We start from the raw sequence: 15,353 nt of genomic DNA on the forward strand, positions 1-15,353 counted from the left end.
CGGGCCAGTGACTATTTGCTGCCTCATTCCCTGTGTTAAATAGAAGTGTCTTAAGAGTAATTGTATCAGTGAGATTATATAATCCCCATGCTGTGACAAGCAGAGAAACTGAGGCTCCTAGTGCGCATCCCCAGCTGAGCACCCAGCCAAAAACCAAACTCAATTTTTTCAGTCATGAGTGGCACGTCATGAAAGTGTATCTTCCAGCTCCCGGGTGAGCCACTTCCACTGATGATGCATGGAGCAAAGATTAGCGGCCCCTGATGAAACCTACTGTAATCACAAATTCAAAAGTAATTCAAAACATATAATTGTTTTAAACAGCTATATTTTGTGGAGATATATATATATGTGTGTGTATGTATATATACTGCAATAGTTCGTAGAGGAACATATGTGTTACCCAAAACTCATAATAAAGGTATCAACTACATATGAATAACGTGGATTATAATTCTTTTGCCCTACCTCCTATAATCTGGAACCATTGTTCTGAAAAAGAATACTATTATCTGTTCAGAAGTATTTTACATTAGAGATGTCTTACCACTTTAGCTTTGCTTAAAGTTTTAAGATGTTCTAGAAGTAAAAATTCAAAAATCAATGTGGTTGAGGAAAACCCACTCAGATTTTGCTATGAGAAGGCCAGGAATTACCGTTTGGGATCAGTCACCCAAGAACATGTACCTCGGGTAAGTTAACTTCTCTCAGACACAGCTATTCTGTCTATAAAAATGGCATTCTAAAATTAAAAAAATAATAATAAGATTACAGTTAAGTTGGTAATGTGACAATAATATGAGATAGACTTCAATGCCTGGAAGTGTGGCAGACTAGGTGTCATAACCAATGCACAGAGCCAGTTGAATAGATAGCCTTAGAAATAGATTATAGGTATGCAAATCTAAGATTTTATTTCATCCATTTAAAGAACTGCATAAATACACCAGAGACATATACAGGCAAATGAAAACACTTAGAAAAATAAGGCATAAGGAAGTAGTTCCTTTATCAGAATATTAGTCAAAGGAAATTAAAAAAAAAAAAATGCCGTATCAATTTCCATGGCTCTGTGTGTCATGGAGAACAACACCACCTAAAGGTGAGAATTCAGAACTCTGAATAAAGCAGGGAAGGTAAGGACTATACACTCCTGCCCGAGTTAACTAGAAATTAACTTCCACCCTCCTCCAGCAGGCCCAGGAACTCTGCAGAAAATTGTCTTTCTCACTGAATGGCACCAAGTAGGGTGGCTGAGAACTCAATCAAGAATTTGTAGGTCACATAAAAAGTCCATCCTTGTCTGCTGGAGAGACAGTTCCCATGCAGCAGCATTGAGGCACTAGACATGGGAGTGAAGAAGTCTTCTTAGACATCCAGTCCAATAGAATTTCATATCTCTCTAGCTAGTATCTGATTGCAGCTTCAAGAGAGCCTTCCCAATGGAGAACCAACCCACTCTCCCCAGTCAACCCAGAATCCGTGGGAGATAATAACTCATTGTTTTAAACCACTGAATTTGTGGTGGTTTGTTAGATAGCAATAGCTGTGAGGATGATATTAGTTAATATATATATCTTTTTATTGTGTGAGTAGATGATGAAGTTGTAATAAAATTAGTTTCTGATAAATGTATGGTACAGTGTCTTAGATCATCACTAAAACATGAAGAAGCAAAGTGCATACTGTCTTAAATGACACAAAGAAGTTGTGAAGTGTGAAAAATAATTAACCCAAAGAAGACAAGAGTGAAATGAAGAGGGACCTGGAGAAGATAACTAAAAATCACTAAATAAAATAATATAAAGATTTTAAAATAAAAACACTAATAAGCATAAGTACATGAATTTTTTCAGCAAATGTAAATAGGCTAAATGTTCCAAGCAAAGAATCTAGACTGGAGAAAACCTTTGTTTTAATATTTTAAGTTGTTGTTGTTGTTAGGTTCCTTTATCTAGGTTTCTACTCAAAATGACCCTATGTATATAACAATGAAACACTGCCCCATCTTGCCCCAGCCTCACAATCATTGCCATGTTTGAGCCCATTGTTGCAGCCACTGCGTCAATCCATCTTTTTGAGGGTTTTCCTCTTTTTTGCTGACCCTCTACTTTATCAAGCATGATGTCCTCCAGCGACTGATCCCTCCTTATAACACGCCCAAAGTACTTGAGAAGTCTCTCCATCCTTGCTTCTGAGGAGCATTCTGGCTCTACTTCTCCCAAGACAGATTCGATCATTCTTTTGGCTGTCCATGTTATATTCAATATTATCCACCAACACCGTGATTCTTCTTTGGTCTTCCTAACTCATTGCTCATAGTTCCCATGCATAAGAGGCAACTGAAAATACAATGGCTTGGGTCAGGTGCAACTTAGTCCTCAAAGTGGCATCTTTGCTTTTTAACACTTTAAAGAGGTCTTTTGCAGATTTGCCAAATGCAATGCGTACTTTGATTTTTTGACTGCTGCTTCCATTAGAGTAGATTGTAGATTCAAATAAAAAGAAATCCTTGACAATGTTTTTTTGATAATGTTAGTATTTTCTCCATTTATCATGATGTTGCTTATTGGTCCAGTTGTGAGGATTTTTGTTTTCTTCATTTTGAGGTGTAATTCATACTGAAGGCTGTGGTCTTTGATCTTCAGCAGCAAGTGCTTCAAGTCCACTTCACTCTCAACAAGAAAGGTTCTGTCATCTGCATATTGCAGGTCGTTAATGAGTTTTTTTCTAATCCTGATGTTGTGTTCTTCATATAGTCCATCTTTTCAGATTATTTGCTCAGCATACAGATTGAATAAGTATGGATAAAGGATAGAATCCTGATCTCACATTTTGTGATTTCAAACAAAGCAGTATCCTTTGGTCATGTTCATATTATTGCCTCTTGGTCTAAGAACAGATTTCACATGAGCACAATTACATACATATATACATACCCAGTGCTATCGAGTCGATTCCGATTTATAGCGACCCTATAGGACAGAGTAAAACTGCCCCATAGAGTTTCCAAGGAGCACCTGGCAGATTCAAACTGCTGATCCTTTGGTTAGCAGCTGTAGCACTTAACCACTACACCACCAGTGTTTCTGAGCACAATTAAGTGTTCTGGAATTCCCATTCTTCCCAATGTTATCCAAAATTTGTTATGATCTACTCAGCTGAATGCTTTTTAATAGTCAATAAAACACAGGTAAACATCTTTTTGGTATTCTCTGCTTTTAGCCAAGATCTACCAGACATCAGCAATGCCATCCCTCCTTCCTGTGATTTTCTTTCTTTTTTTTAATCAGGAATTTTAAAAAATATTTATTTAACCATACTTTATGAAAAAAAAAAAAAAAGAAAGGGAACATATGTCTGTGTACTCAAGTCTAGTACACGAAGCACATTTATCTTGTACATCAGAGTCATTACACGTGGTTGTCAACCCAATGGATCAGAATCAAGTCATACAGAAATATAATAGTATATGTCTCCTGTGTGTCATTTCCCCTTTGACAAGTGATGAAACTTACCATTGTACTGGTTGGAGTAGTGCTTATGTAGGTCATCTAAAGAGTTAGTTTTTCCTACTCTTTGGTCTCCCATTTTAATGGTCCAGATCATTTTTGATTATTATATCCTGATTCTTTTATCCCTTCAATTCCTTCCGTTGCCTGTATAATGCCTTATTCAAATTTTATCTCTCTGTTTTATATTTTCAGTCTTTTCTAATACCCAGTGTTGACTCTCTAATATTTTTCTCTACATTTAATTAATTGATATACAAAAATGGAAGCACTGAGGCCAGAAGTTGAGCTGAAGTTAATGTAATAGTGGTTAAGAGTTTCAACTTATATTTACATTCCTACCCATTACTGTTCACAGGATTCTGGATGTGATAATAGCACCTACTTCAAGGGGTTAATGTGGGGATGAAATGAATGATGTATGAAAAGTACTTGGTACTGTTCCTGACAGTGCACAATAAATGTTGTAATTATAAAAAAAAAAAGTCTTTGCTATTATGTGGTAGTAAAGATGGAACTAATAATAATAATTCTCAAATGCTGTCAGGTGGATATTTTGCTTTCCTTTTTTTTATTGTGCTTCTGAAGTTTTATGGAGCAAATTAGTTTCTCATTAAGCAATTAATACACATATCATTTAGTGACATTAGTTGCCTACTGCATGACATGTCAACACTCTCCCCTTCTCAACCTTGGGCTCCCCATTATCAGCTTTCCTGTCCCCTCCTGCTTTCTTTAACTTGCCACTGGGTTGGTGTGCCCATTTAGACTTGTTTTGCTTTACGGCCCTGTCTAATCTTTGGCTGAAGAGTAAACCTCAAGAGTGACTTCGGTCCGAGTTAAAAGGGTATCCGGAAGCCATACTCTGAAGGTTTCTCCAGTCTGTCAGACCAGTAAATCTGGCCTTTTTTGGTGAGTTAGAGTTTTGTTCTACATTTATCTCCAGCTCTCTCTTTTGGGACCCTCTGTTGTGATCCTTGTCAGAGTAGTTGATGGTGGTAGCTGGGCACTTTCTAGTTGTGTTGGACTCAATCTGGTGGAGGCCTTGACAGTTGTGATCCATTAATTTCCTCTTTTTCTGAATTGCCTTGAGTTTCTGGCAGTCTCCTGCCAGTGTACTGCAGCGACCTTTTTTGAATCATCTTTAGCAAATTTTACTTGAGTAAAATTTTAAGGAGGTATATTTTTATATAAAGAGATAGAATATATGAAATAAAGGTGGAAAAAGTACATTAATTAGAAAGAAAACTAATTTAGCTATAAAAATATTAAACAAAGCATATTTTAAGACAAAAATATCAACAGTGTCATGGATTGAACTATGTCCCCCTAAAAGTATGTATTAACTTGGTTAGGCCATGATTCCCAGTATTGTGTGGTTGTCCTCCATTTTGTGATTGTAATTTTATATTAAAGAGAATTAGGGTAGGATCGTAACACCCTTACCAGGTCACATCCCTGAACCAATGTAAAGGAAGTTTCCCTGGGGTGTGGCCTGCACCCCCTGTTATCTCTCAAGGGATAAAAGGAAATGGAAGCAAGCAGAGAGGTGGGAACCTCATACCACCAACAGAGAAGCACCAGGAGCAGAGCTTGTCCTTTGGACCCAGGGTTCCTGCCCAAAGAAGCTCCTAGTCCAGGAGAAGCTTGATTGATGAGAAGGATCTTCCTCCAGATCCAACAGAGAAAAAAAAACTTACCCTGGAGCTGACGCCCTGAATTTGGCCTAGTCCGGAGGAAGAATGACCTTCCTCCAGAGGTGACAGAAAGAGAAAACCTTCCCTGGAACTGACGGCTTCTAGCCTACTAGACTGTGAGAAATAAATTTATCTTTGTTAAAGTCATCCACTTGTAGTATTTCTGTTATAGCAACACTTGATGACTAAGACAACTAGATATGAAGATACTCAAATACTTCGTACAAGACAGGCACTATTATTAGTCAGGAGTCCTGGTGGTGCAGTGGTTAAAGGCTTGGCAGCTAACCAAAAGGTTGGCAGTTCGAACCCACCAGCTGTTCCTTGAAAATCTTATGGGGCAGTTCTATTCTGTCATATAGAGTTGGTGTGAGTTAGAATCGACTCAACTGGCTTGGTTTTTTGGTTTTTCTTATTAGCCAGCATGTTTAGTTTTGTTCCTTTGTTTTCTGATACTTTCAACGCCTTTATTCTTCTCTACAGCAGGGAGAACTACATTTCTCAAGATCCTTTGCCAGCCAATTTTATATAGGAAATCACAATTTAAGACACATCAGAAGACTGGAAAGGCTGTAGGGCAGAAGTCAGCAAATTTCTCCCTTTCTCTTTCCCTGTTTCCAGGGACTATAGTCCCTGGAAGTAACAGTGGCTCTCTCTGATTTCACTTTCGATAAGATAGCCACGCTCTTCACAGTTCCAAATCTTGCCTGCTGGCCCTCGCCTTGGTTCTAGATTCTGTATGAGGGCCCCACCCATGGGGTCCAGGAAGCCATCTTGTCCCTCTGTCTGACAGTTCCCAAGGTGTTAGGAGCATTCTACTGATGGGAGACTCTTGGTTGATTCAGGTTCCTCTATTTGGTTCCTTATATCTTTTAACTCCTATTAAAGTACTTATCTGAATTGTGTTCTCTATTTTGAAATAGCTGGTGGTCTCTCTCCTGATAACCGGTTTTTAGATGAGGAAATTTGGCTCAGAAAACTTAAATAAGCTTTTGAAAGAGGCAACCTACCGGAGACATTTTCTTCTCATGACAATAAAAGAAGCAATAGAAGAATGTGAAAATATGATATTCCTGAAGCTCTAGGCTTGGAACTGGTATACAGACACTTTCAGCCACATACTATTGAGCAAAGTTTATCACATCACTAGGTCAATGTGTGATGGAGTGAAGAAGTGTGCTCCTTATATGATCAGGAGCAGACAGTGAATATTTGGTAAATGGTAGCTTATCTATCACAGACTTCAACCACCATGGGCAGAAAGTTAGTTGAAAAAACTCTTTAGCAACTGTAAAAATATATTCCACAATTATCATGGCAGGTAAGGCAATACGGGTCTTAAAAAAAGAATAAATCAGAGAGAAGATCCAGGGACAATGCTAAAAAAAAAAAAAAAGTGGATGAGAAAACTACCCCAAGGAAGTAGAGGAGTGGCCTTATCAGTGACTATTCCTCACCCAAAATATAGTGGACATTTAAATGTCTGCCTAATGGAATTTCAGAATTTCTGGGGACCCATGATTCCTCTTGATATCTCATTCTTTCTTTCCTAACATCAATGTTTATTTCTGTTATCCTGCCCCTATTCCAGCAAGACATGCTGGATATTTGGATGAGTGGTAGTTCACAGGTCATCAGACAAAAGAGGCCAATCTGGACCTTGTTGGTGACTGCTTATCACCAGGAGACCCTGGGCTTTGAGCATATTCCATGACTGAATGGGGCATTTGGTTGTCTCCTTTGGAGAAGAGTTGGGACCCTTCTGGGTCCCAACTCTTCTCCAACAATTATGTTATGATTTTTGCATAAGAATAAAATATGCACTTGATATATCAAATAAACAAGACTCATTTATATAATTTTTTTACAAACATATGATTAAAAGGAAGAAAATTATGTTGTTATATTATATTCCTAGATATTATATATAAGAATTATGTTTTTGTCTGCTCTCTATTTCTCAAAAATACCTGACTTCTATAATCAAATACATATGAAATGTATCTATATATCTATTTCTATGTATCAATCTTTCTATCTATATATGTTAAATCCCACCATTTAAATGTAAATTCTTTCATAAAAAAAAATATTAGAATGTAGAAAACTCCTTCCTATTCCTTATTTTTTGAGAATTTTCCTAAGGGCCCTAGCAAAGTTCCTGTTTTGCAGACTGCAGATGAGGGTGTTGAGCATGGGTGTAAGTATGGTGAGGAAAACAGAGGCCATCACATCCTGCTCAGGGGAGTGGTAGAACTCTGGCAGGAGATACTTGATGATTGCACCCCCATAGAAGAGACACCACAGTCATGTGAGAAGAACAAGTGGCCAAGGTTTTCATGAGGCCCATACTTGAGCCTGTTCTCAGTACAGCGGACAATATTCTTCCATAGGATACCATCATGGCTGAGATGGGAGGGAGGAGAAAAATACCACTGACAAAAAGACCCTTTTTCATATTGAGAAGTGTCCACACAGAGACCAGTTTCAACAGGATCTCACAAAAGAAATGATGTGTTTCGCCGGAGGTGCAGTAAGGGAGAGTCAGTGTGTAGACTACATGAATCAAGGCATTAAGCAGTGCACCCAGCCATGACCCAACCACCATCAGCATGCAGATCAAGGGACACATGAAGATGGGGTAGCGCAGTGGGTGGTAGATGGCCACGTAGCGATAGTAAGCCATGGCTGCCAGCAGAAGGCCCTCTGCTGCCACCAGGGTCATGAAGAGGAAGAGCTGAGCACCACAGCCAATGAAGGAGATGTGGTTGTTCCCAGGCCAGGCGAGTGCCATTTTGGGGACAAATGTGAAGATACACAAGAGGTCTATCCGTAACAGATAGTTGGCTGAGTAGAAAGTACATGGGGCTGTGGAGATGACAGTCAGCCCTAATGAGGATGATTATTGTGGTGTTGCCAAACAGGGCCACAAAGAGAGCAACCACAGTGAATGTGAACAGGACCCAGGGAGCATGAGTGCCAAGAAACAGATCTAAGAGGACAAAATCACTACCTGATGTCTGGTTGTTTGGCCATGACATTCTTGGTTGTTTCTAACTGGCAACTTTGGAGAAAGTCCCAAAAAGTATTATGTTCACAATGTATTAATACTTATGCCAAATAAAATCATTCACCATTTTCCAGCATCTCTTTATCCCTGTCCTTCATTTTTTTTGTGTTTGTTTCTAGCTATGAATATATTTGCCTCTCCCCAGGCTTCACTAAGGACTGTTAAGAGATCATCTGTGATACAAAATTTGCCACGCTGGGGGAGGAGACATCATCACTGTTTATATTTAAAATATCATTTCAAAACATTGTTTATTAAAGTTTTCTAAATACTGACATTTCTATATAACAAATAATTACAGTAAACTTCCATAAAGCTAATGGTCTTTAAAGAAATACATTAGTTTATGGATCAATTCTTTACCTAGTTCACCAAAAAAATTGTACAGCAAAAGCATGGAAATTGTTGGAGAAAGATTCAGTCAGAATAAAGGCATAGTTGTCATTGATTAAATCTCTTATTGACAATCCAATTACCTACAGAATTCTGACATGTTGCAAAAAGGAAAAAAATAAAAATCTCCTCTAAGGAGACATTTTGGAGGTCCCCGGGTGGTGCAAATAGTTTGCACTCATCTAGTAACCCTAAGGTTGGAGAGTGGAACCCATCTGGAGGCACTACTGAGGAAAGGCCTGGTGGCCTTCTTCCATTAAGATAACAGCCAAGAGAACCCTTTGGCGCAGTTCTACTCTGTAACACATGGGGTCGCCATGAATAGGAAACAACTCAATGGCTAAGGACATGTATAAGAAGATATTTTAGAAACATAAGAGAAGTTAGGTAAGTAGTATTCTTTGAAACATCTTAATGTATGCTGTAATTGATCCAATCAAATAAATAAACTCCCTGAGAGAGGGGGAATCTGGAAGGCTAGTTGCTTACGTAAGTCTTTTCTCATATGGCTTCAAATTGAAAGAAGGGTGTCTCCATGTGTGACTATTGAGCATAAAGCGGCACATCGTATAGAACAGATTATCCAATGAAAACTTGTTTCTACTGCTGTTACCACAATTGAATCATTGCTGTTACTGATGGTAGCTCATCACCAATGTCTTAAAGGCTTTGCTAAAAAACCACAAGGCTTTCTTTCTTTCTTTCTTTTTTATTTTTATTTCTCTGGATCATATTCCAAAAATAACTTTAAGTAACTTTAGAAGTAATATAGCTTAAAAGAAACCATACTTTCACTGTCTGCATCATAATATTGTTTTGAGGAACAAATACGTAATGGACATAAAATGCTGGTATTTGTAGGTAAACTTTCAAGCTAAGTTTTCTCTTGGATGTGATGTATAAAAAAGAAAAATCATACACTATAAATACAAATGACTTGGTTTCCAAAAACTACCTCATTGACTATATTAAAATGAATGTCATGGATTTAATAAAGTGAAATAGGCAAAGTGAATATTATAACTATTTGGATAGCCTTAGTAACATTCAAAACAGTTTTTTTATACATCATTTCACTGAATACAATGCACTCTAGGTAACATGGTGACAGGAACAGCATCTACTATACTTACCTGTTACTACCCAGTGCTTAGTAGAGACACTGGAATAGAGCATTTGCTTAATATTCATTTGTTGATTAATGAGTCACTGAATATATGGATGGATGGATGAACGAATGCACAAAAATTCCCTGGGATGAGCTGACTATATTTAAATATATATTTACAGTGTGATTCGCCCTTTATTTTTAAATATTTTTGTTGGTTTCAGACATCATGCACTGAACGTTTTTCCAATTTATGCTTCTATATATAGTTAAAGGCAACTAAAGGGCCTTTGCCCCCAGAAAGTCCAACCTAGGCTTGATAAAACTTTCTACTCATATTTTTAACATCAGTGTAATTCATGATTATAGCAGACAGTATACAAAATGCAAAAATTAAAATAAAATAAATAAATTCACCAATGATTTTAACAATCGATAAAAAGACATTAATTTGGGGGCATATTTCTTCAGTTAGTGCCTAAAGCATTACCAGTTTGACCTCAGTGCCATGAAGACAAAATAAAATCAACCACCAATTTTTCATTTCTGTATTTAGTGTTATACTGCAGTTGTTAATATGTATATGTCCTGAGAAAAAGTGTATAACTCTAGTTAAGTGACTACTTATGTGTCATTAAGATGATTTGTTCACAGATATCTAGCAATCTGTAGTCCACTCAGCTTTCAAAAATGATGAAATCCTGGGATATCGATCCTCAATACTTAATATATTGTTTAATGCATGACTGTGTTGCTCTTACCTACCCTAGACTTGGAGCATTAAGTATGTTTGAATGTAAAATAAAATTTATCAAATTATGTAAGGGAAACTGCCTTCATATGTAAGATGAGTATATTAGGCTCCATCTCTCAGGTATAAAATTTACTAACTTTATATAAACCAAAAATAAATAAACAAATCCATTGTCATAGAGTTGACTCTGTCTCATAGCGACAGAGTAGAGTAGAACCACCCCATAGGGTTTCCAATGAGCAGCTGATGAATTCAAACTGCTGACCTTTTGGTTCCCAGCCATAGCTCTTAATACCAAGCCACAAACTTTATACATATAAAATATATTCTAACTAAATAGAACATGTTAATTAAATGGCTTTTTCTAGTTTGATAAAGCTTGTTAGAGATTTTCCATTTTGTTCACAAGGTACATTAAGCAACTCAAGAAATCAAAATATATTTTCTTAAAAAAAATTTCTGAGAAAATTACTCTCACTCACATGAGGAAAATTGAGTTTACTTACAAAGTTTTGTAGATACCATTCTCTTTTTTTCTTATCAGAAACACAGAATCCTCCTGAACAAAAAAGGTTAAATACTATGAAGTAGTTTGACGGGCCTAAGGCCAGTTTATTATTCCACAGGAAGTCTTTGGAGAAAATGCCCTTTTCTGCAGCTCTGATCCCTTAGGTAAACTGTGCATCAGTTACAATGCTGTCCTTCATGTTCTTCATGATTCAAAAAAAAAAAAATTGTTACAGCTACTTCAAGGTTATATGCAGTATCAGGGAATACTATGTGTCAAATGATTGGTGATGACAGATCAAATCGACTCTAAAAAGAATAAATTCAAAAAAGCTATTAATAGTTTAAAAAAATAAACAGGCTATTTGATATCAGCATTAAAAAGATAATGAGAACTTCTGGTTTCAGCTTCAACATGTAAAGACATCGGAAAATGTTACTTCCATTCTTAAAACAGGCAGAAAAGTTAAACGAACTGAAAATCATTGACTTTTTCTCGACTCATCACACAACTGAGGTTGCATGATAAACCATCACTCCTATATCTGCAGACATAGACAAATCCAGAGAGTCACAGCCAAGATTTGTGTTTTCTGAAGCAGAAAACACAGGGACCATAAACTTGGAGGAACATTTAAATAGTAAGTTTGATTAATAACTGGAGGCTGAGTGTGCACTGACATAAGAGGGATTAGCCACTGGGGACTACAATTTTAGAAATTCTACACACTATTTTGGGCAGTAAGGATTAATATCCCTGCCAAATTCTCATAGTGAAGAGCCAGGAATGATTCCCTCCTGGCTCTGATAGGGAAGGGAAAAAGTAACCATTTTGAAATAAGCCTCAAGAAACCTCCATAAAAACAGGACTTATTCTTAGGTGAAAGAACTTTACCAAAGCCTTATACCACATAAGGAAAGGTAGTATTTGTAGAAATTTAGGCCCCTCTGGTCTTCCTGTCTTACCAAAGAGAGGAAAAGCTAAGAAACACAAGCCCATCAAAAGACTGATATCTAATCACAGGATTATAGAACGTGTCTCCACTCATACTTCTTACCATCACAGCAATAGTCTTCCAGTATAATAATAGTGGATTACAGCTGGAAGAGCAGCAAGACATAAAGTCTACCTAAGGAAAATTTCTAAGGAAAGCACAAATACAAAAGGGAAGACCGAAATGAGAAAACTAGAAGAATTAGAAGCCTCAGGCCTACAGATTGGGAAAACATTAAACATAACCCAAATCCTAGCCAGATCACTATAAAAACCTAACACTAAAAGTCACTTCCTATTACTGAAAACATCATATTGATTTTCAACAAAATGTATAAGTCATGCTAAAAGGAAGAAAAACACAGTCAGATGAGAAAAAGCAAACATCAGAACCAGATTCAGATATGAAACTGATTTTCGAATCATCTAGAGTGGGAATTTAAAATAACTACAACTAATATGCTAAAGATTCTAATGGAAAAAGTAGACAAAATGCAAGAAAAATTGGGTAATATAATCTGAGAACAGGAAAATAAAAATAGAAGAAAATGTTTGAAATTAAAAACACTTCATAAGAAATGAAGAATGACTCGGACAGGATCATCAGTAGATTTGATGCAGCTGAAGAAAGAATCAGTGACACTGAATATAAGTCAATAGAAAACCATCAAACTGAAATACAAAAAGAAAAATTAATGGAAAAAGCAAAATAGAATATCCAAGAACTGTAGAGCAATTTCAAAAGCTAAAAAATATGAATCATTGGAATACTGAAAGGAAAAGATAAACATATATATATATATATATATATATATATATATATATAACAGAACTAAAATTTGAAGTAATAGAATTTTTCAAAATTATAGACAGGCTTAGGAAGTTCATAAAAACAACAAACGGTGGATTTAAAAAAAAACACTTAGGCATATCATATTCAAATTGCAGGGAATCAAACACAAAAAGAAAATCATGAAAGAAGCCAGAAGAAACAGAATAAGCTACCTATTGAGATATATGGGTGAGAATTACGACAGATTTCTTGTCATAAATCATGCAAACAAGAAGGGGGTAGAGTGAAATATTTAGTGTTAAAAGAAAAAAAGAAATCAACCTAGAATTCTGTATCCAGTAAATTTTCCCTCAAAACTGAAGGAGAAAAAAAACATTTTTTTCAGATGAATAAAAACTGAACTAATTCATTTCCGCATACCTGCCCTGCAAGAAATAGTGAAATAATTCTTCAGGGAGAAGGAAAATTATATAGGTGAGAAACTTGGATCTACATAAGGAAAGACAACAGAGAGGAATAAATTTAGGTAAAATAAAATCCATTATATTTATTATTCTAAAAGGAGAAAACATTGAAGTTATCAAGGATTTCAGTGAATCCACAGTCAATGCCCGTGAAAGTAAAAAAAAAAAAAGTAGCAGTCAAGGAATCAAATGACACATCGTGTTGGGCAAATCTGCTGCAAAGGACCTCTTTAAAGTGTTAAAAAGCAAAGACATCACTTTAATGACTAAGGTGCACCTGGCCCAAGCCACGATATTTTCAACTGCCTCATATGCATGTGAAAGCTGGACAATGAAATAAGGAAGACCAAAGAATTGATGTCTTTGAATTATGGTATTGGCGAAGAATATTGAATATACAATCGGCTGTCAGAAGAACAAACAAACCTGTCTTGGAAGAAGTACAGCCAGAATGTTCCTTAGAATCAAGGATAGTGAGAATTCATTTCATGTATTTTGGACATGTTATCAGGAGGGACCAGTCCCTGAAGAAGGACATCATGCTTCTAGAGGGTTAGAGAAAAAGAGGCAGACCCTTAATGAGATGTGTTGACACAGTAGCTGCAACAATGGGCTCAAGCATAACAATGATTGGGAGGATGGTCTGGACTGGGCACTGTTTTGTTCTGTCATACATAGAACCACTTTGAGTCAGAACTGACTGGATGGCACCGAACAACAACAAAGTTGATTTTTAAAAGACAGCTGTTTTTTCAAAGTAATAACAACAATAATATATTGCTTTATAGCATATAAAATATAGATAATTTAAATGATTGACAGCAACATCAAAATGAATGGCTTAGAGGAACTGGGAATACTCCTAAAATTTACCCACACTACACATGAAAGGGTATAGAGTTATTTGAAAATATACTTAGATTATTCACAAATGTACACTGAAAAATCTATGGCAATGACCAGAAATTTTTTTTTAAAGTACACCATAATTTATAAACTAAGAGAGGAAATAATATGGAATCATATAAAATGTTCATTGTCTTTGTTATCTTGTGTTGCTATAACAGAAATACCACAAGGGGATGGCTTCAACAAACAAATTTATTCTCTCACAGTTTAGTACGCTAGAAGTCTAAATTCAGGGCATCAGCTCTAGGGAAAGGCTTTGTTTCTCTGTTCACTCTGGAGGAAGGTCCTTAACATCAATCTTCCACTGGACTAGAAGTTTCACAAGGCAGGGACCCCCAGCCCAAAGGATGCGCTCTTTTCCTGGCCCTACTTCCTTGGTAGTATGAAGTCCCCATGTCTCCCTGCTCACTTCTCTCTTTTATATCTCAAAAGAGATTGGCTTAAATTGTAGATTAATCTTGTAAAGTGAGTCTACAAAACTGCTGCTAATCCCATCTCATTAACCTCATAAAAAGATAGGATTTACAACACATAGGAAAAGAACATCAGATGACAAAATGGTGGACAATCACGCAATACTGGGAATCATGACCTAGCCAAGTTGTCAGATATTTTGGGGGGACACAATTCAATCCATGACACTCATCTAAAACCAAAAAAGGCAGAAAATGAGAAGAAAAAGAAAAAAACAAGTGCAATGAGTCTAAAGCAATTAAAGGCATTGTTGATATAAATCCAACTGTATCAATTAAATGTGAATTTTCTTAATGCATCAATTAAAAAGAGATTGTCAGAGTTGATAAAAAAAATCCAACTGTATGCTGTGTACAAGAAACCCACTCTACATATATAGTCTCAAATACCTTAAAACTAAAAGGTTAGAGATATACTGTGCTATTACTAATCATAAAATAAAATCTGGATTACTGATATTAATTTCCAATAGATTTCAGAACAAGAAAAAACATCAGGAATAAAGAGGAAAGTTACCTAATAAAGAGGAGTCAATTCTTCAAAAAAAATAAATAACAGTCTTTAGTAGGTTTGCACCTAACAGAAGGGTGTCAAAACATATGAGGCAAAAACTGTTAGAGTAATAGACAAATACTCTTTTATTCTTGGAAACTTGAACACCCCTCATTAATTAATTAA

This window comes from Loxodonta africana, chromosome 2, assembly GCF_030014295.1.
Source record: "Loxodonta africana isolate mLoxAfr1 chromosome 2, mLoxAfr1.hap2, whole genome shotgun sequence".
Classification (NCBI taxonomy): Eukaryota; Metazoa; Chordata; class Mammalia; order Proboscidea; family Elephantidae; genus Loxodonta; species Loxodonta africana.